The sequence below is a fragment of the Crassostrea angulata genome, chromosome 7 (genome assembly GCF_025612915.1).
Source record: "Crassostrea angulata isolate pt1a10 chromosome 7, ASM2561291v2, whole genome shotgun sequence".
In the NCBI taxonomy this organism is placed as follows: domain Eukaryota; kingdom Metazoa; phylum Mollusca; class Bivalvia; order Ostreida; family Ostreidae; genus Magallana; species Magallana angulata.
Window position 1 is genome coordinate 56,740,011 of NC_069117.1, and position 25,269 is coordinate 56,765,279.

The 25,269-nt window shown below is 36.3% G+C and overlaps 1 pseudogene; it reads left to right on the forward strand.

The window, feature by feature from the left end:
- LOC128191408 (ATP-binding cassette sub-family C member 4-like) lies at positions 1 to 23,412 on the forward strand (annotated as a pseudogene).
- The last annotated feature ends 1,857 nt before the right edge of the window (positions 23,413 to 25,269 follow it).

The following is a 25,269-nucleotide window of genomic DNA, read 5'->3' on the forward strand; positions in this document are numbered from 1 at the left end:
AACACTTACATAAAGTCATTTGAATGTGATCAAAATTCAAACACTCAAGGTGACTTAATGGCAGACAAACTGAAAGGACCATGTCCATATAGTACAGCCAACTGGCTCTCTAGGTTCACTTTCTGGTAAGTTTGTAAATACTCTACATCTTTATAATAAATGGGTGAAAAGAATTCAACGTTCATAGGGACGTTTGCACAAAACAGTTGATAGCCAACAGATTGTGTTCATTTTTTGGGAATCCCCATTTTTGAGATAAAGAAATTTGTAAAATAAATCAAATATTAAATCCAATGATATGGCACTCATAGAATTGAAATATACAGTAAGAGATTAGTTTCACACCTACAAAATAAGTAGCAATTAAATTCTGAAATTTGTTACAGTCTAGACTATCTTATGAGACCATCCAAGGGACCAATAAAATGTCACTTAAGACAGGGAGTCACATCACACAGTCCAAGACTAATATCACAATCCCATATAGCACTCTATCTAAATTTTGTAATTAATAAACTTTTGAATCAGTAGCTCAGGCCCTAAGGCGTACCCAATATGACCACTGAGTGAAAGTGTATTTCATCTTAGAAAATCTCTAGGTCCACAATATAGTTGGAGATAAACAGAATGCATGGTTATGATGTTTATGAAACTGTGAAATTAATGGCCCCTGAATAAAGCTTTAGGCTCTTGGGTGGGGCCAATTTGGCCACATAGTAAATGAAAATGTCCTAAATACTAAGAATGCACGTCCGAACACAGAATACTTGCATTAGGCAGCCTCTAACACCTAATGGAAGTTGATAAATGCATGCACTTGCTCTCTAGCATGGGTAAGAATATTTTGTCAGTCAAATGACATAATCACTTTGCTTTACAGGACTCGTCACCAATAAGAGTAATGTCTATTATTGGCAGTAATATTGTTTACTAGGAGATTGTTAACAATGCAAAATTACAATGTTAACTGTTTGACATTGTTTATTGATTTAAATTACCAGTTATTTATAAGCTCAAGTGAGCTTTTCTGATCAAACTTTGTCCGTTGTCAGTCGTCATTAGTATAAACTTTTCACATTTCCATCTTCTCACAAACCACTGGGCCGATTTCAACCAAACTTGACACCGCATCACTGGATGAATGAGATTCAAGTTTATTGAAATTGAGGGTCACACTCATTTTTAAAGAGAAGATAATTTATAATTATTCAAATATTGTTGATATTTTTTTTTAAAATCTTCAAACAATCTGTAACTTGTATGGAAGCATCCTCAGGTAGTGTAGATTCAAGTTTGTTTAAATCATGGTCCCCGGGGATATGATGGGGCCACAATTGGGGATGGAATTTTACATAGGAAAATATAGAGAGAAAATCTTTTAAAATCTTAAAAACTTTTAGGCCAGAAAAGCTTAAACGTGTGTTGCAGCATCCTCAGATAGTGTAGATTCAAGATTGTTCAAATTATGACTCCAAGAGTATAATGGGGCCACATCAGAGGGAGGGGGTTCGAATTTTTACATAGGTAGATATAGTAAAAATCTTTAAAAATCTGTTCAAAAACCACTTTGCCATAAAAGATATTTGATTTTGATACTGTAATGCTGATTTGATCAGAGTTATGGCTAGTGTTTTGGTTTACATTCCTTTGCCTTCACACTACTTCAATAGCTGAATAGATTTAGAAAGGCTATTAAACCTTCCAGCATTCTTAGGTAGAAACTTTTATTTTACCATTGACAAGTGACATTAAAATCATTTAGGTCTCTTTTTACCAAAAGTTTACAATTTTTGGCCCTTGGAACTAAGGAATAGATAATTTTAGATTTCTCCAACACTGACCCCCTCTCCTCCTTTGGTAACATCAAATAACATTAAGAGTAACAGTCAGCAGTCAGATAAGGGTGTATACTCCAAAATGAAACTTAAAATCCAAACACAAGAGTTCATTGTAAGTCTCTCTAAGGACCATGGTGCTCGGGTGACTGTCAAGACCTGTAGTTTACTTTTGATCATCATGTTTCTCTGATGTTTGTGGACTATTGATGTTTTTATTTTCGGTGCATGTGATGTAGGTGGATTTTTCCGCTGTTCCGTTACGGATTCCGGCACCCACTGACACAGGATAATCTCTACGATGTCTTACCAGAGGATCAGTCCCACTTGTTAGGGGATCGCATGGAAAAGTAAGAACAGAAAATTCATACACATACAGTAAATCGATTTAAAGATCTTAAGTTCTTTGTTTATAGGTCAATGCTCTTTATTTATCTTTTCAATAAATTGACTTAAACCATCAACTGCCTCCTTTCTGCTCAGTTATACAATGTATATGGTTTGTCTGATGATCTAGGAATTGATCCAAATAATTATCAATAATAATGTAATAATTATGAATAATTCATAATCTCTATAAATATATTTTCTGTGTTTTCCATCTGATGCTTGTAGATCCTGGAATGACCATGTGGAAAAATGTGAAAAGAAAGGGAAAAAACCAAGTTTGTACTGGGCAGTGATTGCAGAGTTCAAATGGGAGTGGGGCGTTAATGGCATCTTTCTAGTCGTCTCTGTAAGCATTGTGTCAAAAAGGCTGCATGTGGTGTAAAAACTATTAATAGCGTTTGGAATTTCCTGTAATAGTGTAACTCATGCATAATTGAACTAAATGTAGGTCTTATTATTTTTATTAATGGCATTGTAACGCGAGTGGGGGGGGGGGGGGGTAATGTACGTTGCTTACGATTATGTCCAACTCCACTTAACCCTCAGCTAAGTCACAAAATTATGTGGTTCCTCTGCTATCCGCAACACGTGCGTCGGATTTGCGATTTTTAAAAATAGATCAATGAAGAGCAACACCGTGCTTTCATAAAACAAACTGTATTGTAACAAATGAACACCAATTAGAGTGAGGAAAACAAGAAAGAAAGAAGAAGAAGAGATCTACGTATTCTTTCACTTTGTATTTATACTAGGTAACAGCCTAACTATGTAAGGCTTCTAATATGCATTTATTAGGCTCCAAATAATCGGGTTTCCTGCTACCTTACAAGATTAGCCCACCATAAGTTGTTAGGCACCAAGCAATAGGGCGTCATCACCTAATATAATTAGGCCTCTGCCTAAGACACCCAATGTCATTAGAATGTCATTAGGCTAACCTACTGATAAATGACAAATAAAGCAAAGCATCTTTATTATGAAATACAACTAACATAAACAAATAAACAAATTATAAAATGAATGTAATTTTTCGTAAAACGGGTACACATGGTACACATGTGAAACAAATGTCGAAATCGGGATCATACACTGTCTATTGAAGCCGAGTTATCAGGAATGTCGGTTTATCACTCCCTTTCGATCCTTGCTGATCACTTCAAATGTGAGAGTATATAAGCAGCCACAAAAGAAGATTAAGTTAGTTGCATTGTTAAGCTGAAGACAGTCACTTTTCACTAGGTGAGAACAAACCATTTATCATAGGATAAGTCTTACGTGCCTGAATAAGGCGTTCAATACTTTAATGTTGTATTATAGCTAGTGTAACGTTTCTGAGTTCGATATGGGATTCGTCTTCTCTCCCTGAGCAACAAATTAAAGAGTAATCAAATAATCTATTTCCTCAATCACATATTTTAATTTGAAATATGTACAAGTATTGTCCCTCGGTTCTCTGTGGTGCACGCACTTTGAATGACGATTGCGTATGCACTTGTTTTAGACAGGAGTACACGCGCCGTTCCGGGACTGAAGCCTACCAACCATAGTCAATAAGCCAATCTGTATATTAATTTATTCAAATATACACCTATAGTCTCGAAAGCCTATTACAGGCACGTAAGACCATATATAGAGAGGTTAGTCTTTCCAACATCGATTTTTGTTCTGGCTTCGATGTGTTGATGCTTCTGCCGTCAAACACAAACTCTCCAATCCCACAGATTTTCTCAGCTTAAATACCCTTCAGGTACCAGATGATCAGCTGAGAATCGAATGGGGTGCGTACATGAAACTGGAAGTCAGTCACCACAATAGTACCACAGGGAACCAAAGGAATATTTTCGGTTTTGATCATAACTTCACTTCACAAGTAACGGCTTTAAGGGTTTATTGGAAGTGCATGCATTCAATGAAAAAAAGTATTTGTATGTTAAATAAATTAAAATATCTGATTGAGAAAATGTAAAGTTATCTTATATATTTCTGGATTTGCTCAGGCAGAGCAGCAGAATACTGTAAGCGTATTACAATTGGCTGTGTATTCTCTTTTGTGTGAAATAAGGCATCAACTGAATCCGGTACATCAACAAATGCCTGGCATATATGTTAAAGAATAGAAACACCAGGAGCATACTTATTCAAATCTATGCTAACTGGCTGAAAAATCGTTTTCTGCTATAATAGCATACACCTAATATAATACGTTAGTAACACGACTAGTGCTTGAGGACAAGAATGTACAAGAACCAACATGCTTTGACTAAATGGCAAATTAGATTACGTTGAACTTATAGCCAGATATAGAAACTATATAATGCATTCTTTTGAATATTTCTTTTCGTTTTTACTTTTCATGTATTTATAATAGGAAGGCATCAAAATTGTCCAGCCCTATCTTGTTGGTCGGATCATCTCCTACTTCCAGCCTGGGACCACCTTGTCACAAACGGAGGTGTACATCTACGCGACGGTGGTGGCAGTCAGCCACATTCTAGAGCTAATTGTCAATCCCAAATATTTCTTTAATAGCCACCATATTGCTTTGAAAATGAAAGTAGCTGTGGCTAGTCTCATTTATAGGAAGGTAGGACAAACTCAACAACTCACTTTTTATTGATGATTATAATTCTTGTGATTTTTAAATGGAATTGTAATTTTATTAAATCAAAACCAATGCTAAAATCTATTCTTCCATTTATTGTTATAATAAAAAGTAAAAGTGACATTTTCAGATACTCAAGATGAGCAGCTGGTCAAAACATTCCACAACATCAGGAAAAATTATCAACCATTTGTCCACAGATTTAGATAAATTTTCATATGTAAGAAAAAGTATGGAGTGTAATTTCATAAAAACAAACATATTATATTTTTGTTGCCCAGAAAAACGTAGAGTTCAATTGCATTAATGTGCAGCTGTTAATTATTTTCCTCATGCAGGCAGTTGAAAACTTCCACTTCTGTTGGCTGGGTCCCCTGGAGATTGTGGCTATCCTGTACTTGTTGTACCAACAGATAGGTCTGGTCAGCCTCCTTACTCTAGCCGTCACCCTGGTTCTCCTACCCCTACAGTTCATGCTGGGATGGATCTATGGGAAATTGAGGTGCAGGCATTTACACTAGTCTTTTCCACTTTAGATTGAAGTAGATATTCCCAGTATTTACAGCTATACATGATTAAAAAGAAGTGCCAGGAACAACCAATTTTGATTCATTACAAATGTAATTAGAAATATGTATTAACGGATTATAAAAGCTAGAGGAAAGGAAACTGACTTCACTATATGTACGAAATTAAACTGACTTCACTAGATGTACCAGCATGAATTTGTTATAAGCATGCTCATCATAACTGTGTTTTACTGTATAGAGGGGCTGCTTAATGAAAAGTCTGCTGTTAAATACAGATTATGCTCATGAATGTTATTATGAAGGATAAAGATAGGGGCTGCAGGAGACAAAAGGATCCATTTGATGAACCAGATAATCGCTGGGATAAGAGTGATCAAAATGTACTGCTGGGAGAAACCATTCAGTGAAACTGTGTTTAACATCAGAGGGTAACTATTAATCTCACTAAGTCTCTGCTTAGCCAGGTATATTTGGATCGTTTTATGAAAAAAATCACAAATCTTGACAAACTAAGTTATTGCTGTGATCAAGGCTATAGGTATAAAAATGTATTACTTGGAGAAACCACTTTTTAAAAAGAAATTTATTAGCTGGGCTCATTGCGTAAACAATGGCCAGGCGATAGTTACAGTGCATACTAGCGGATTTTGACTGAACAACTCCTAAAAAAATTTCTACGCACAAAACTGTAGTTCCAACTTCAAATAGGAGTTAGAATGCGAAGCATACCATTTAGTCATTTTGATTTTATATCTAACATATTAAATTATCACACACTACTCTTCTTCTCTGTAATATTCTAAATACTTCAGGATTATAGAGTTCGAGTACATAGTCAAATTTTGCAGGAGTTGTTTTAAGAACAATTATCTTAGTTAGGGTGTTAAATATCTTACCCTCCTACAATTTATTATATTTTTGATACTAGTATTAGTATAAATATGGCTATAAACTCAGTTAAATCCTGAATCATGATTCAATGTGTCTATTTTGTTTGTAATAATGCCATATTATGAAAACGTTTTCAATACACATCAAATAAGCTTAAATATCTGTACTCTGTGTACTTTGATTTAACCTTAGAGGGCAACTGCTACTTGCATGGCCCATATGTGATTTCAAGGAAAGCCTTACAAATCTGGGTTTTATTTATAAATATTGCAAAGATTGTATCAAACTTAAATATATTTGAAATGTTGATTTCAGGTGGGAGGTGTTTCAGATATGGAAAGCAAATATTGCGAAGTCCATAAACATGAGTTTGTTCCACTGTGCATCTGTGATCATTAGCATGGTCATGTTTGGAACAGCGTGGTACACGAGGGTTCCCTTGTCCGCCCAGAGGATCTACAGCACCCTGGGCTGGGTCTTTTGTCTCCGTCTCACCATCTTCCTCTTTATGATGTTCCTGGTGGAAGATAGCAAACAGCTGGCATCATCTCTCAATAGAATACAGGTAAACTCTCAGTAAATAAGAATACTGTTAATGTGAGAACGTTCTTCTTCACAAAGTATGTTGATGAAAATCCTTTCTTTAATTAATTTTCTTACAACATAATATGTTTCACGGTGCGACCGTTGCCCCCCCCCCCCCCCCCACCCTTTGGGATTTGGAGCATGGAAGAGAAAATAAAGAAACCATTGAACTACAAAGAGCTGAAGGATTAGAATTTTGATACATTATTGTATTTATTGTCTTGCTGATTCTCGTGAAAGTGTGAAGTGATAAAAATTGCTTTCATTACAGGGAACTACTGGGACGATTGAAACAATGCATTACTGGTCCGATTTACTGGCGCCAAAAAATCCTTTGAATGAATGTGCAACTAGTCCGAATTTTCTATTCACACACGCCTTGCTGGTGGAGTTCGCTTCGCTGCGCTCGTTATCAACAATACTTAGTATACCGTATATCATTTTATGCTTGTTTTTACAGTCTTTCCTCACAGTGGAGGATATGAAAATGTTCTCTGAAGGGAAGGCCAGATCAATGGAGAAGGGGGATGTGTCTGTCTGTATCAGGTACATGACTGCAAGCTGGCACGGGCACCAACCCCAGAGCAAAGAGGGTGTCACCGATAAACTTCTGGACCAGGTGAGATAGAAGTAACAAAATCAATAACAATTTGCTAATGGTTATAAGTGCTATTCAGAGTGTATTATAAGGGGAAGGAAACTCTTAAAGATATTTTATTTATACTAATGATTAAGCATTGAAAAAATTGAAATTAAGCAATCAATATTTCTTGATTTAAACATTATTCCAATTAACAATCACAGTGATTATTAATTGATTGATTCATTCATTGTACTAAATTTTTAAGTTTTCTTCCCTTTTAACATCTCAGTAGTATTCAATAAAATTATGTAAATTTCAATTTTGAAAAAGATTAACAAAGGTCAAGATAATTACGTAGATTCATTTCAGGAGATGATTGAGGCATTTTCTTTGAAGAATATTGATCTGGAAGTCAAAAAGGTAGGAGATGAATGTCAGTTACCGATATGTTAACTGTTACGATGATTTTTCTTGGACAGGAAGTTGTCATATCCTTTGAATTTTATAATTTTATGTGAATTTCACTTTTTATTTTAGGGAGAACTCCTGGCTGTAGTAGGACCAGTTGGCTCTGGAAAGGTTTTTTATCTTAGTATTATTCTGTATTCTTTTACACATACATTTCTTAATTGTTGTTCATACATTATATGTATAGACAACAAGAGAGTTTCAAATTAGAGTTTTAAAATATATTTCCCAACAGACATCTCTTTTGTTGAGCCTGATTAAAGAGCTTCCAACCGAGACAGGACAAGTGCGTGTGCAGGGCATTCTGGCATACATGGCTCAGACGCCGTGGGTCATGCCTGGAACCTTTCAGGCCAACGTCACGTTTGGAGAGAATGTGGAGCAAGAGAGATATCGCAGGGTGATGCATGCCTGTGCTTTAAACAAGGTAAATATAGGCTGAGTAGTACTTTATTTTGAAAGCACATGGATCAGTGGTCATAGGTGTTAGACCAGTAACCAAAAGGTCACTGGTTCAAACCCTGCTGTGGTCACTTGATACTGTGTTTTGTGCACTTTGACAAGGCACTTAATCTACATTGCTTCAGTCCACCCAGCTGGAATTGGTACCGGCTTGTGCTTGGCATTAACCAGCCATCCATGAGGAATAAATAATTTTCTTCCACTTAGTACCAAGGAAACCGGGGATAAGCACCTGCTTTATACGCTTTTATGGCACGGGGAAGGATTTAACTTTAATTAGTTAGCTATAAATGATCAGCAGTGGACCTTTATTTAAGTCAAACTCCTTTTCATTATAAGTCAAGCCATTGTTAGTTAATGATCATTTACTGTTAATGTAATAAATGTACCATGGTTTACCCTATTTACTCTGTCCAAGGATATTTTAAAATGCAAGACATTCTCAGGTTCAAATGATGTAATCCATTTCCTAGTACAAAAATGTATCAAAAAGTTCTTAAATTTCTCCTTTGAAATGCCCTTTCTAGCTTGTCAGATTTCAGTACACTGATAAAAATAAAGAGTCAGTGTCTATTTTCCTGTAAAATTGTATTATAGGATGTATTGTATATCAAGTTATGATTGAGTGATGCACACTCTTTGTAGGACCTGGAGCTGATGAGACTGGGGGACCAGACTTTGGTCGGGGAGCGAGGCTTGTTGCTGAGTGGTGGTCAGAAGGCAAGGCTCACACTCGCAAGGTACTCACAGTTCTAAGGGGGCTAAATAAGGTGAATTTCATGGGTACTTCTCACCTTGAAATTTACATCTCCGACAAATAAGGAAACACATTCTTAGCCGAATACATGTACAAGAAATTCCATGAAACACATCCCAAACAAACCTTTGAAAATGGAACAATCCATGAAAAATAGCTCGTACAAAACATGAATCGACAGATGTCATAATCATTTGGTATTAAAATATTAGAGGGCTTGATGGCTTTGGCTTTTTTAAACTGTATTGATTCCCTTTAAAAGAAGAGTTCCATAAATAAATAAAAAAAACACCCTATTAAAAAGATATATTATATGAATATTTACTTAAATTATTATATTTTATAGTTAACAAATCATGTGTTGACATTTTTAAAGATCTGCATGATGGTGAATTTGTTGACCATCCAGCTCCTTTATGGTTTTAATGTTTTCTAATAATTCTCTTCCAATGTATGTATGTATGTTTGTATGTATGTAGGGTGAAAATGCAGCGTGGATTAATTTCTGACTTTAAGAAAAACCCAACTTGAATTAATTTTGAAATTAAAGATGAAGACTGACCATGCTCTTAATTCTTTATTGAATGATAGGACGGTGTACAGGGAGGCAGATGTGTACCTGCTGGATGATCCCCTGGGGGCCGTGGACACAGAGGTGGGGAGTCACCTGTTCCAGAGGTAAAAGAGAGAGAGAGACAGAGAGAGAGAGAGAGAGAGAGAGAGAGAGAGAGAGAGAGGTAATAAAATGCTGATGTCTTTTTATTCAGATGTATTTGTGAGTTGTTGAGAGGTAAGACCAGGGTTTTGGTGACTCATCAGCTGCAGTATCTAAGGTCAGCTGACAGAATTGTTGTTCTGAACGAGGTTTGTTCCACTTAATCCGACCAATGCTGTAGGCAGCAATGATGCTTATTCTCAGTCATCTTTGTAGTTGTAAATATTCTTTGTTTAATGTCAAATATGACATTTTGACGATTTTTTCTTAGGTTTCTTTGACTTTGATTTGTTAAGAAGGATACTAAATACAAAGATATGTTGTTGTAGGGTAGAGTAGTTAGTGTTGGAACTTATGATGAACTGGTGAACCAGGGGACAGAATTCTCCTCCATCCTTACCAAGCATGACAAAGACATGGAAGAAAAAGATGAGAGTCAGGAAAAATCCATCAATGAACAAGGAGAGAAGGTAGGTTCCTGATCTGAAAATGGCAACTGACCATCATCAAATTGGAACTTGAAGAAGTTTGATATATTGTTTGTACGGAACTTTAATGTTATTTGAAACTAGAAAAATCCAGGCCCATTGAGGTGAGTGTAAATTTTCTTTTTATAGAGTACAGAGGCGGTCGATGACGGTGAATTTGCGGAGACTGGGGACGTTGGTTGGAATGTCTACAAGGACTACTACCTCTCCGGTCGGCCATGGCTGTACCTACCACTGACCATGTTCCTTCTTGTGATAGCCTATGTCAGTGATAGTAGTGCTTACAAGAGTGCTTGTGTCATTCTAGCATTATAGATAGATAGATAGATAGATAGATAGATAGATAGATAGATAGATAGATAGATAGATAAAAAGTAAAATAAGAAAACACGAAAAACGTTCAATATAGCTTAAGCGCTATACTTTAGTTTACTTACTTAGTTTATTTACTTTTTATCTATAACTTACCGATCACTGTGGATATATATATATATACACCCAGGATATCTTTGCAAACCTTTTTTAGGGACTTTATTGTTATATACATTTAAATATTTTGGAGAATGAATATTTGAGTGTGGCTTGATAATTAGAATTTTATCATTAAATAAATTTGTTTGAACTGTTCAGTAATATAATTCTACAATATATTTCTGAGTATCTGTTGAAGGATTCGGTCTCTGCACGACTACCTATAGAGTAACTACATAAATGTATATATAAAATAATTTTTATATATTTACAGGCTGCTAATGGATATGGAAACTGGCATCTAGCTAAATGGTTAGTAATGTGTGAACAACCTTTTTCAAAGTATATCTGTACTGATTGCACATGTTCAAACTTTGGCTTTTCATATATTTGTGGGTGTTGTGAGTCATATCTGTCAATATATAAATGTATAAACTACGCACGTAGTTATGATTTTACTTCAGATTTGCATAGTTATTTCCTAATTTTTTGGTTCCAGGTCTGAACTCTCAGATTCTCTAAACTTAAGGACACAAAATGGATCTTATCCGCTTTATCCAGTGATTGATACATTGAACCAAACACATGGACTTAACACAACATACATGTACAACAACACTCTACCTCTACACCCCACTCTCCCCAGAAACTCTACCCCTGAGGGGGCCCAGATCACCACCCAGGAAGACGAGTTGATGCAGCAGTACCTAGTGGCCATGTCTGTCTTTGTGGTGGGAATCAGCCTCTTCAGCCTGGTGTACTTCAGAATGTCAGTCATCATCAGCAAGAGACTTCACAACAACATGTTTCGGGTGGTTATGGGGGCCAAGACCCATTTCTTTGACTCAAACCCTGTGGGTAGGGAAATATACATAAAATCTATGTATTGGTTTCTTGATAAGACCAATGGATGGTTTTGAAATACATGTATTTTATACAGGAAATATTGGCTCCATTTTTTTAATTTTCGCTCATTTTGTCCTTGTTGCCGAGGCAAAATTAAGACTGGACGAATTCCAATGTTTCACATCTCTCCTTAAACATATGCAGTTGTGACTGGGCAAATTAAAGATGGGGCTAAACTGCGTCTAGAAGAACGAAAATAACAAGTGGAAATAACCCTATATTCAGTAACCTAATAATTTTGTATCTTTATGTTATAGTTTGTCAGCTGTGAATTTAAAAGACTAATATTTCTGAAGATGTGACATCTTGTCTGTTTATCTTAATCTCATGGTCACCCTCAAGCTTGACTTTAATCATGCTGTCTCTTTTAAGGTCGGATATTGAATAGATTTGCAAGAGACTTGGGTTTGATAGATTCACTCATACCTACATTAACAAGCACGGTCATAGAAGTATGTTTGATCCTTTTCCGAGAAACCATTTTTTTACACATTGAATATCTGCAATATAAAAAAAAATCCCTAAATTGAATTTGATTTTTGAAGCTCAGGACTCGGAAAGAGCTATTGCATACCAATCTTTTTGAATGGATTGAATTTAAAAAATAAGTGTCTTTTTTTATTTAACTATTTAAAGGTAAAGTTAAGTATGGTTAAACATTGTGTACTTTTTTCACGTGACCTTTAATACCCAGATGTCTATTGTTCTAAGTATTAAATGTCAGCTCTTGCATGTTGTATTTTAATTTAGGTATCTGTTCACCTGGCGATGAAAATTGTTATAACCTGTATCATCAATCCTTTCTTGCTGTTACCTTTTACTCCCTTGGTTATAGTGATTTACTTAATAAGATTGTTCTCGTTACCGACTACCAGAAATATGAAACGGCTAGAGGCCATGAGTAAGTATAATGCAAGCCCAGGGCTGTTTTCAAGACTTTAGCAGCTAACTAGTTCGATGTGGCCATTATAATCTTAAACCATGTTAGTTTAACCATAAGAAGCATTAACACATACAATGCATTCAGTAAGACTTGGATACATATATCTAACCTACAATCTTGCATGCAACCTTTGTCAAATCACCTTTAAAAGTAAAAAAAAAACCCACAATGATTTGATCATCATGTATAATTTTTTCAACTCCCTGCGTCTTTGATTAGGATAGCCATAAATCCAGTTTTAATCTTATCATCCACACTTTGTTGGATCCCCCTTTCTTTGTGTAGCCCAGAGTCCTATCTTCTCCCACATCTCGGACACTCTGGTGGGTCTCCAGTCAATCCGTGCCCTAGGGATGAGTCGGAAGTTCCTGCGGGATTTTGACAGATTCCAGGACCGACACACCAGCGCCTTCTTCCTGTTCCTGTCCGCCAACCGCTGGTATAGTCTGCGCTCTCTCTTCTTCCTTGACATCTACTCTATCCTTGTCATCCTGCTGTCACTGGTATTCAGGGATAGTAAGTAGTGGTCCTAGTTAGAAAGAAAGTAGCGATCTCAAGAAGATAGAAAGTAGTGGTCTAAGTAAGATAATAAGTAGTGGTCGCAGGAAACTAGTAAGTAGTGGTCTAGGTAAGATAGTAACTAGTGGTCTATGTATGATAGTAAATAGTAGACTAAGTAAGATAGTACGTAGTAGTCCCAGTAAGATCGTAAGTGATGGTCTTAGTAGGTTAGCAAGTAGTGGTTCCAGTAGGATAGTAATTAGGTATCTCTGTAAGAATGTAAGTAGTGGTTCCAGGAATATAGTAAGAAGTGTTCTCAGTAAGATAGTTAGTAGTAGTCGAAGTAAGAGAGTAAGTAGTGGTCGAAGTAAAAGAATAAAGAGTGGTCCGAGTAAGTAGTGATCTCAGTAATGTAGTAATTGAGGTCCCAGTAAGAGAGTAAGTCGTGGTACCAGTAAAATCTAAAGTCGTGGTCTCAGTAAGATAGTAGTGGTCCCAGTAAGATTGAAAATAGTGACTTAGTTAAATAGTAATAGTTGTCGCAGTGTGATGGTAAGTAATGGTCTTAGATAGATAATTAAAAGTGGTCCCTGTAAGAATCTAAGCAGTGGTTACAGAAAGAAAGTAAGTTGTGGTCTCATAAAAAGTAGTGGTCCATGTAAAATAGTATGTAGTGGTCTCAGGAAGAAAGTATGTAGTAGTCTGAGAAAAATAGTAAGAAGTTATATAAAGTAAGATAATACTTAGTGGTCCTAGTAAGTAGTGGTCCCGTAGATACTAAGTAGTGTCCCAGTAAAAAAGTAATTAGTGGTCACGGTAAGGAAGTATGTAGTTGTCACAGAAAGTATGTAAGTAATGGTCTAAATTATATAGTAAGTAGTTGTCACAGTTAGATTGTAAGTAGTTGTCACAGTAAGATCGATAGTAGGGGTTTCAATAAGATAGTAAGTAGTGGTCGCATAAATACTACGGAACCGATCAGACCCTACCTTACACCAGAGTAAACCCAAACTAAACCCCAGGTTTTTGGATTCACTTGGGGTTTACTCTTGGTTTACTTTTTGAAAATTTGGGTCCAATCGGGGTTTACTTTAGGTTTACATGGAAATTGCCTGTACGCAATGAAGTGTGAAGCAGACCCGTCTTTTATCTGACCATCCTACTGCCTGTAATTTCTGCCCCTTGTATATCCCGAATATTCAGTTAGCGTCTGCTTTTAGGGCTATACTTCTGACCAAGTTTTAGCTCTGGGTCCACTGTGGGTTTATTTTGGGTTTACTCTGGGCCCACTCTAGTAAACCAAGAGTAAACCGAGAGTAAACCCAGAATGTAAACCCAGGGTTTAACTGGGGTTTAATTTCTGTTAGGTTGGGTCTGATCGGTACTGTAAGTAGTTGTAAAATAGAGAGTTGTGGTCACGGTAAGATAGTTGGTAGTGGTCTCAGTAAGATAGTAGGTAGTGGTCAAAGTAAGATAAGAAGAAGTGGTCCCAGTAAGATAGTAAGTAGTGGTGTAAGAAAGATAGTAAGTAGTGGTGCTATAAATATTAAGAAGGGGTCCCAGGAAGATAGTAAGTAGTTGTCTCAGTATGATAGTAAGTAGTGACGTAGATAGTTAGAAGTGTTCCCAGTAAGATGGTAAGCACTGGTTGCAGAGAGAAAGTAGGTATTGGTCCCAGTAAGAGAATAAGTAGTGGTCTAAGTACAGATAGTAAGTAATGGTCTCATAAATACTAAATAGTAGTCCCGGTAAAATAGAAAGTAGTGGTTACAGTAAGATTGTTAGGAGAAAAAACCAGTAAAATAGTAAGTAGTGGTCACAGAGAGATGGTAAGTAGTTGTCCAAGTAATATAGTAAGTAGGGATCTAAGTAAGATAGTAAGTCGTTCTCATTAAGATAGTAAGTAGTGGTCCCTGGAAGATAGTCCTAATGAAGTGGTCCTAATGTAACAAACGAGTTTGTCTGACTTTCGTTTATCATCTATTTATTATGGTGACGCTCCCTAAATAAGGGTGAAAGGAACATATGATCTAAAAAGCTAGCCGAGTATATTTACAATTTCATGAACTTGTTGGCAAAATTAAAGTTTTCTGAACTGGCCTAAGCAATGTTTACAAACAAAAATGGCTATTGTACGAAATTAATAATCTTCTTGATAATTGCAAATCTAACAAAATTTAATTTCTTTAGAAAATTTCTTTCAAGAAAAATTATAAACAATAGTACACATTATGAAATATTCCATACATTATAATTATCAAAATAATTCTAATTCACATCAATGTCCAAAATGTTCAAACCATTTTTCTATAGATTAATCAACAGTCATTCTATGATGTAAAAACAAAAACATCTTGTTATATAAGTGTGTGTGTCCTACTGGATAAGACAGCGATCACTAGTTACAGCGGGCAGGTTCAATCCCCAGTAGAACCTCATTTTGTTAATCTTTATTGTGTTACTTATCTATAAAATATTTATAAAAACATAGTATTAACAATTCTTCTTCTCTCATATTCTCCCAGTTTGTTATGGTGTTAAGAATTTTTCTTGTGTTCACATTTTTCACTGGTCCTGAATTATCTGCTACGTAAAAAGAATATACATTATCACATAATCTCTCATGAATTTGAAAGAGTAGGGTCCCACACATCTTGAATTTTATTTCTTCTTTGCGCGCAATTTTGGGTTAATACTCGGATTCCTACAGGAATGACACTTTCTTTTGCACTTTTATTATAATGTTGTCTTCTCTCTGCGTTTTCCTCTAAATTTGTCCGTGCTGGATTAAATGCAGTTCAAAGTTTCTTTTTATGGTATGAAAAGTACTTATCGATGCTGTTTGAATCTGTAGTAGATATTCCTAAAAAATGGTCGATGGGTAACACTGGTTCACTACCGAAGATGAGAAAATACGGCGTATTTCCAGTTGATGAATGAATCTTTGAAGTGTAAATATACACTAATTTTGGTAGAATCTTTGCTCTGTCCACTTCCGTTTCTGTTCTGATAAGGTCTTTAACAAATAATGCAAAGTTCTGAATACATGTATCTTTAAACTTGTCTGTTTCCTTTTGGATAATATGGGGTGGTTCTACTATTCGAAACATTGTACATATCACACAGTTCTTTTACAATGGAACTGTCAAAGTTTCGCTCTTTATCACCCAGAATTCTCCTCGGTATACCATAATGGAAAAACCACTCTTTGATGAGAACTTTTGTCACTGTCAGTGCTTTTGGTCTTTCGTTGAAACAGCTTGTGTGAACTTACTAAAAATGTCTATCAAGCACATTCTTTGAGAAGTGTTCCATTTCTGTAAAATCTATCGCTAAAATGATCTGCGGCTGATATGCTAGTAAACTGGTTATCGATGTTCGTAAAGATGGAATAGAAGCCTTGGCTACCATGCATCTTTCACATCTTTTACAATACAGTTCTACGTCTTTCCTCATGGTTGGCCAGTACAACCGTTTCTGAATAAACGATAGTGCATTTTCACATTCGTGATGTCCTGCATGGTTATGGAGAGGTTCTAGCACGAGATCCTTCATGGTTGGAAGCACATTTAAGTTTATAATCCAGTTTCCATCTCTATGGTTCGATACTGTAACAATCACATATATCAGGTTAGCTTTACGATTCTAGACTACAGCCGCACATCTGAGAAAACGGCTTGATTCTACTACATCACACATGATCACGTCTTTTATAGAATTGTGGGTAATACCCAGCCGGGTTTAAATTCACAGGGCCGTAAAGCTAACCTGATATATGTCATTGTTAGCGATACAATATATCCTCTTCAAACATTAATTTGTCTCTTTGTTTCAGAAGTTTCCTGACATCTTTGTTTTCTTGCTTCAACTGTACGGTAGACGGTTGGGTAGGGGACCTCTACCAGTAAGTAACACGGCTAATAGATGGATCATTCCGTTGATATGACGCTATTTCTGTTGTTCCAAATCCTTGTAACGTTAATGTAACATATATTCTTGATTATGCATGTGTGGCGTTACCAGAAGAAGGCGTAACAGATATCTCCTTCCATAAATCCAACAACAGAGAACTACACACGATTCTCTGAACTGACATGTCACATTCTTAACTTTTGGCATAGGTTTTCGTCTTAATGCATCAGCATTTGATTCGATTTTCCAAATTCCATAGAGTCCTTTGGTACCAACTTTGAATGCTGTTTTGGGAAATGATTCCTTATCCATATCCACTTATTGGTATCCCTGTGCCAAATCTATAGAACTAAAGTACTTTGCACAATGTAACATGTCAGGAGTATCTTCTATCCTCCGGAGGGGTACGCATCTTTGATGGTAGACACATGGCCGTATACTTCCATCCTTTTTGTGCATAATAATGGTTATGCAAAAGGACTGTTACTTTTTCTGATGATTCCTTGATCCAACAGCTTACTAAAATGTTGTTCCATTTACTCCAATTGATTGGGTGGAATACTTCGATGTGGTACGCGAATGGGTATGTGTCAGTTATTTGATCGAATGTTTTACAAAAGATGCATGTCCCAAATCAGGATCATTTTGACAATATACATCAGAATCACCTTTAATAAGGTGCCAAACTGTGTTTTTTGTTCTTCGGAAAAATCTACATTACCAATGTTGAATACGACATCAGATTGACATTCATATTGTCTTCTGCTTTTTCAACAATATCATATAATGATCCCGTATTGACTTTATTATTTCTACTTTAGTTCCAATGCTGCTTTTGACTTTTAAACAAATATCTTCGTTTCCTAAATTTAAGAAAAGAACAGGAATCTTTCCATTCTTTACCTCACTTAGTGTGTCTATAACAAAAATATTTCGTTGCAATGATCCGGTTGCACCTTGAATCGCTTGAACGGCTGCTACCCCGATAGTTTTGGCCTCTGTATTTCGGGGAATGATTTGGTTCAGTATATCTATTTGTTTTTGTTGGTGTTCCAACATATTTTGTTGACATTTCACAGGTTCTAACAGATCTTCGTTGAGCGAAGTTTCAGTTGATAATTTGTTGACTTGAACTGATGATGTATCATCAACCCACTCTCGCATCCACTGTCTGGATTCAAAAAACGATAATTAAGGGTAAAATGCAAATCGACGCACTTCTCTCTTGATATGTGAATCCATGATACCATCTATGAATTTATATGTCACAACTTTGTCAATGGTTTTCATATCACAACCCACTTTCTTCGCAATCAATGACGCTTATTTCATGAGAGCCAGTGAATATGTTTCTAATGTTTCACCATCGTTCTGTCTTCTCTCCTAAACTTTCTGACGAATTTGAGTAAAAGTGTTTTGCACTTAAAAAGTGTCTTCAATGATTTTAAAAATATCCTCTGTTTTCTTCAGCTCTGCTGGTATTGCACTAGCTTCTGCTTTAGTCTGCTTTAGCAGATCCAATGAGATGGTCATTAATGAATTCAATGTTTCCTTCTGTTGATGGAAAACTTAGTATATGTTTATTAATATCCGTTTGCCAATCGTCCACATCTGGATCACAGTCATATTCAGGTCTTCCTGCAAACTTACACAGTTTACGTTCAGATTTGATGTATACTGTAGACGATTTCAGCTTCAATTCATTATGGGCAAGCTGTTAAAGTGTAAACTTCTCTTTCACGCTGCTTTAATTGCAGGATCCATCGCTAATTTCAAATACAAAATAAATAAAAGTAGCAAAATGTTTCTCAACGTCATTAAATCTCTATCTTGATTCAATGCCCAGCTCCCCATTTCGTTTATTATTCATACCTTATGGTGACACTCCCTAAATTAGGGTGAAAGGAATAGATTTTTTAATAAGCTACCTGAGTATATATATATAATTACATGTACTACTTTGCAATATTAAAGTGTCCGAAATTAATAATCTCCTTGATAACTATTGCAAATCTAACAAAATCACTTTTACTTTCAAGAAAAATTATAAATCAGTACACAATACCTTACATTATCAATATCAAAATAATTCTAATTTACAGCAATCTCCAAAATGTTTAAACCATTTTTCTATAGTTTAACCAACACTGATTTTATGATGTAATAAAAAAATACATCTTGTTACATAAGTGTCCGTGGTCTACTGGATAAGACATGAGTCAACAGTTCCAGCGGGCAGGGTTCAATCCCCAATAGAACCTTTTTTTTATTTTACTTTTTTTTTTACTTATATGTGTAAAATACGGCGGCGTGGAAGGGCCGGATGAGAAAAAAATTTAATCTTATTTGTTCGGACAAATTAGCTATTTGTTCGGACGAATAAATTATTTGTTCGGACGAATTAGGATTTGTTCGGACGAATTAGGATTCGTTCGGACAAATAAATTATTTGTTCGGACGAATTAAGATTTGTTCGGACGAATTAGCTATTTGTTCGGACAAATAAGTTATTTGTTCGGACGTACTAGGATTTGTTCGGACGAATTAGGATTCGTACGGACAAATAAATTATTTGTTCAGATGAATGAAGATTTGTTCGGACGAATTAGCTATTTGTTCGGACAAATAAATTATTTGTTCGGACGTACTAGGATTTGCTCGGACAAATAAGTTATTTCTTCGGACGAATTATGATTTGTTCGGAGAAATAAGTTATTTGTTCGGACGAATTAGGTATTTGTTCGGACAAATAACTTATTTGTTCGGACGAATTAGGATTTGTTCGGACGAATAAGGATTTGTTCGGACGAATAAGTTATTAATAGTGGTACATGTATGAGAGAGAGAGAGAGAGAGAGAGAGAGAGAGAGATGTCATAATCATGGATACATAAATGTGAAAAGTCTAATCAGTTTACATAATCATGCGCGGATCCAGAAAAATTTACCGGGGTGGTGGTGGTGGGGGGGGGGTCTGATAAAAATAAGTTTGTAATTCGTCCGAACAAATAAGAATTTTATATTTTTTCATCTGGCCCTTCCACGCCGCCGTAGTAAAATAAAAATAAAAATATAATTTTTACAATTCTTTATCCACATTGATAAGGAAGTTAGTAGCGGTGCCCGTTAGATAGAAAGTAGTGGTCCAAGTAAGATAGTAAGTAGTGGTCCCAGTAAGAAAGTCAAGAGTAGTCCTATTCAGATAGTCAGTAGTGGTCCCATTAAGATCAAAAGTAGTGGTCTCATTAAGATAGTACGTAGTTGTCTCAGCATGATAGTAAGTAGTGGTCTTAGTAAAATATTAAGAAACGGTCCAAGTAAGATGAAAAGTAGTGGATAAGTAGATAGTAAGTAGTGGTCACAGTTAGATAGAAAGTAGTGATTGTCTGCTTCAGTGATTGGATTATCTGGGGGACTGTATGGAATGGCTTTGAACTATTTGCTGACAATGGCCAGCCCTTTTGAGTATATGATGAGGAAAACTGTCGACTTAAACACACAGGTAAGAGGCCATTTTAAATCCTTTTACATCTTTCTGTACATATATTCTATACATTCTTGGGTGTTCAGGGAAGATATTAGCTCAAATGTTATTTCTACTTGTTAGCAGCAGTTTTAAACCACTTTGATTGTAGATGACGTCTGTTGAAAGAATCGTGTCCTACACATGGCTAGAACAGGAGCCACCAAAAGTCTCCAATTCCCCGCCCCCTCACTCCTGGCCTAAGAATGGGGAGATTAAACTAGTCAATGTAGGACTACAGTATTCATCTGATACTGACCACGTCTTACACAATGTTTCCTGTCTTATCAAGAGCAGAGAGAAGGTAAGCCAAGAGTTAAAATTAGCCGGTAAAACATCATAAGATATACTGGCAGACAAACAGATGAGCATTAAAATAGTGTTAGCATACAGATATCTGGATGCCACAAATGTACCGGTAGTAACATTCCATTGGTACTTTAAGCTCTAATGGAGCATGCTCTGACAATGATATAACTCGGGGTCTTCCTTTCAGATTGGGATTGTGGGGAGGACTGGAGCAGGGAAGAGTTCTTTACTGGCGGCTTTACTGAGGTTAGCTGAGACTACAGGGGAGATTTATATCGACGATGTCGATGTGTTAAAGATCGGCCTCCACGAACTCAGAAATAAAATCTCTGTCATTCCACAGGTAGGGTCAACCGGACTAGTTATGCACCAATTATATGAACTAAAATATCTGACATAATAACCTGACAAGTCACACATCAATGAAAAAATTGATTCAAACATTTTATATGCCAGAACATGAAGTTCATTTCCCTCAACTTTTCTTGTTACTGTAAACAAACTTTTATTCGTCTGCTAAAAATTTATTGCATGGTTTGTGAAAGCCTCTTCGTTGCAATTTTGTTCTCGCCGTAAACCGGTCCTGGTTATACAGCTGTTACAAAACATGGTTGTAGATAAGGCTTGATTGCAAAAAATAGTCGCCCTGGCCAGGTTTATCACAGGTTATTTGCAAAATAAAGTCGTCGCGATTAAAAGTTTGTCTACTGCAGTATATTAATATCAACAAGTCTCAGTTTGGGGTTTCATTATGTTGGCATTGTTTAACACCTTAGGTCATTGAACAATCATGTTTTCTTTTTATCAGGTCTGCATATCTGTGTACTGTTTGTACAGGATGCCATTCAAATGACAAGAGATTTTGCCTTCTAATGTGGAGAATACTTTGTAAAATTAAACCATGGAATGCTGGAAACTGCATTGAAAAACTTTTTGATTTTAGGATCCAATATTATTCAGTGGTACTTTAAGGGAGAATTTGGATCCTTTTGAGGAATATACAGATGACCAGCTATGGATGGCACTAGAACAGGTACAAACATGGCAGTAAGACTGACAGATGTGTGATACAATATTTTAAAAACAAATTATTAATTGTAATATTTCTTTTTAATGTGTTACATGCACTAATTTAAATTTGAAATTTAATCAGTGTTTGCAGATGCATTAACTCTAAGCTACATTGCATTCTATAACAGGTTCAGCTCAAGCTAAAAGTTCAGAGTGAGAGAGAGGGACTGTACATGGAGGTGTCTGACAGCGGACAGAACCTGAGTGTGGGGCAGAGACAGCTGGTGTGTCTGGCCAGGGCCATCCTCCGACAGAACAACATACTGTTGCTGGACGAGGCCACAGCCAATGTGGACCACAAGTACGTTACGAGGCTTAAGGGGGGGGGGGGGGCGGTGGGATGTCACAAGTAGGTCAAATAATCTGTAGGGTTCAAAGTAGGTCATAGAGATTGTGGGGGTCACAAAACTTTTAGGAGTCTAAGAAGGTGATAGAATATGTACAGGTAAAAGGTAGGTCAGAGGATATGTATAGTAGTTGCAATAAGATCACACAATCTTTAAGAGTCACGAGTAGGTCAAAAAATAGGGATTGGTTCATTAAATCTGTAAGGTCAGAGATGTAGGTCACTAGGTCGATAGGTCACTGGATCTGTTGGAATCACATACAGGCCTCAAAATATACAGGGGTCACAAAAAGGTCACAGTCTGTAGGGGTCACAGGGAGGTCCCATTCACAAGAAGGTCACACAATCTGTAACGGTCACGAGAGGCTCACTTACTCTGCAGGAGTAACATGTAGGTCACAGAATTAATTTTAGCGGTCACATTAAGGTTACATAGTACAAAGTACAGAATGTTTGGGTTACAAGCTGGTCACATACCTTCATGTTAAGTATAAGTTCATTTAGGTCAAATATCATTGAATTATTAGAGGTCAATCATGCTGAACTCTTAAGGTTAAGCGTGCTGAATTCTAATGTAGATACATATAAAAAGTAGGCCTAAGGTGACTAAATGTGTATACATGTAAACCTTTAATCATAGCATGAGGTTATATTCAGTGGCTGAGTTTTATTCTGACAGCACTGACAGGTTGATCCAGGAAACAATTAGAAGTCGGTTCAAGAATTGTACGGTCCTGACAGTTGCCCACAGGATTCATACCATTATGGACTCCAGTCGAGTCATGGTAGGTAACCCTGCCGCATACCTCCACACAATCAAATGTTATTAAAAAGAAACAACCTAGCAGTGTGCAAAATTTATCATATATGTTCCAAGTGTGTAAAAAAAACTTGATACATAAATAACAGTAGGTATGGATATAAATAAATTCAAAACACCTGTATTCTTATATTTCTTTCTTATTCCAGGTTTTGAATGAGGGAAAACTTGTTGAATTTGATACACCATATCAACTTCTACAGAGAGAAGATGGATTCTTCAGAAATCTGGTCCAACAAACTGGTAAAGCCCAGGCAAAGGTTTTACAGTCATGAGCTGAGAATTACCGCAAAGAGAGATCTTGATATATGATTTGTTTTAGAACTCTTTTAAAGATTTTTATCAAAATAAATTGATGAATCTAGTAAATGTGTTGCATTTGTTATCTTTGATTTTCATTTCCTGCATGCCTTGAAGACAATGTTGTACATTTCACCTGAGGTTGCACCCAACGTTCTATTCTAGCGCAGATCTTTGACTTCGCAAAATAAATACATTCAAGCGTCTTTTGATCAGTGATTTCAACACTGATCTCAACACAGTAGAGATAAACATGAAATCTTTCACATGCCCACACCAGTGCTAACGCCTCTTTCTCCGTCTGAGAATAACTACGTGCCGTATCGCTCAAACTACGGCTTGCATATTAAATAACACGAAATTTATCATCTTGCTCTTAAACAAGTACTGCCCCTTATCCAACGGGACTAGCATCGGCTATCACTGTAGTCGGTGCAGATTTGTCATAGTAGCTTAACTTTTCGGCATCCGCAAGACGACACTTCAGTTCAACAAATGATTCTTGTTCCGATTTTCGCGTCAACTCGCGTTATGGGGCAGCAATTGTTGCTTGATCCAAAATAAATTTACAACTGTAATTCACAAGTCCCAGAATGCTACGAACTTCTACTGAAGTTTTTCGTTCGCACGCGTTGACGACAGCCTTTCATTTAACATATGCCGGACCTATGCCACGACCAGACAACACATGACCCATAAAAACAACCTGTGAAATGTTCAATTGACATTTGTCCCTATTAAGAGTAAAACTTTATCATACAACACTTTGACAACCTTTTCAAGACATCTATCATTTCTATCACCGTTCTACTTGACTACTTGCATGTACAATGATATCATCCATAATGTACACTTAGACAAGGACGGTACTTACCTGTAAGATAATTGGGATTATCCGAGTCCTTGTCGTACATTTAGAGCTAAATATGCAGTATTCATAGAAACAATAAAAGTTTTATCGCCACTACCCATCATAGTTATGAAGTGTGAGCAAATGAGAGCAAATGAGAGAGAGTGTGCCGATAAAAACTTCCAAAAACCAGGGATGGGAAAGGAGGGATTTAGCTAAAATTGTCTTTCCAAAAGAAACGTCTGATGAATTAGTCACTTTTTTGTAGAATTTGTTGATAGTTGAAGCATTTGACCACTCAGGAACATTAATGATATCTTTCAATGAAATTCCTACTTCTAAGGCTGCCAAAGTGGATGCACTTCCTGTAGAATGGGCTCCATATCCGGTGATTTCGGACCTTATCAACACAGATTTAATCCACCTGGCAATAGTACACGAAGTAACTTGCTTATAAGGTTTGAAAATTGAGATAAACAGCATCGAGTTACATGTACTCCGTAATTCTTTAGTTCTATTAATGTAACACTGCAAAACTGACTTTTCACACAATTTCGCACACTTTGTGTAAGATGGTAGAATTATTCTTTTGGCTGGCTTGTCTGGTCTGGAGGTTTTAGTCGATTTGTTAATTACAAAGATTGCCTTGGTCGGAAATATCTTCAACTGATTAAGATCCAAAAGTGAAATAGATTGTCCCCTATATGCAGACACTAAAGCTATTAAAATAGCAAATTTATGCTTTAAATCCTTAATGATAGTTTGTCATTACACGTTAATAAATTAAGAAATTTCAGAACTACTGAAACATTCCACACACAAGCATATTTTGATACCACTAGTTTGAAATTTCAGAACTACTGAAACATTCCACACACAAGCATATTTTGGTACCACTGGTTTAAATTTTATACACCTTTCATAAACTGTACAACAGTTGGGTGCCTTTCAATTGGAAACCCATCAATCGGTGGAATAGTAGATAAAGTTGAGCGATAACTGTTTATTGCCC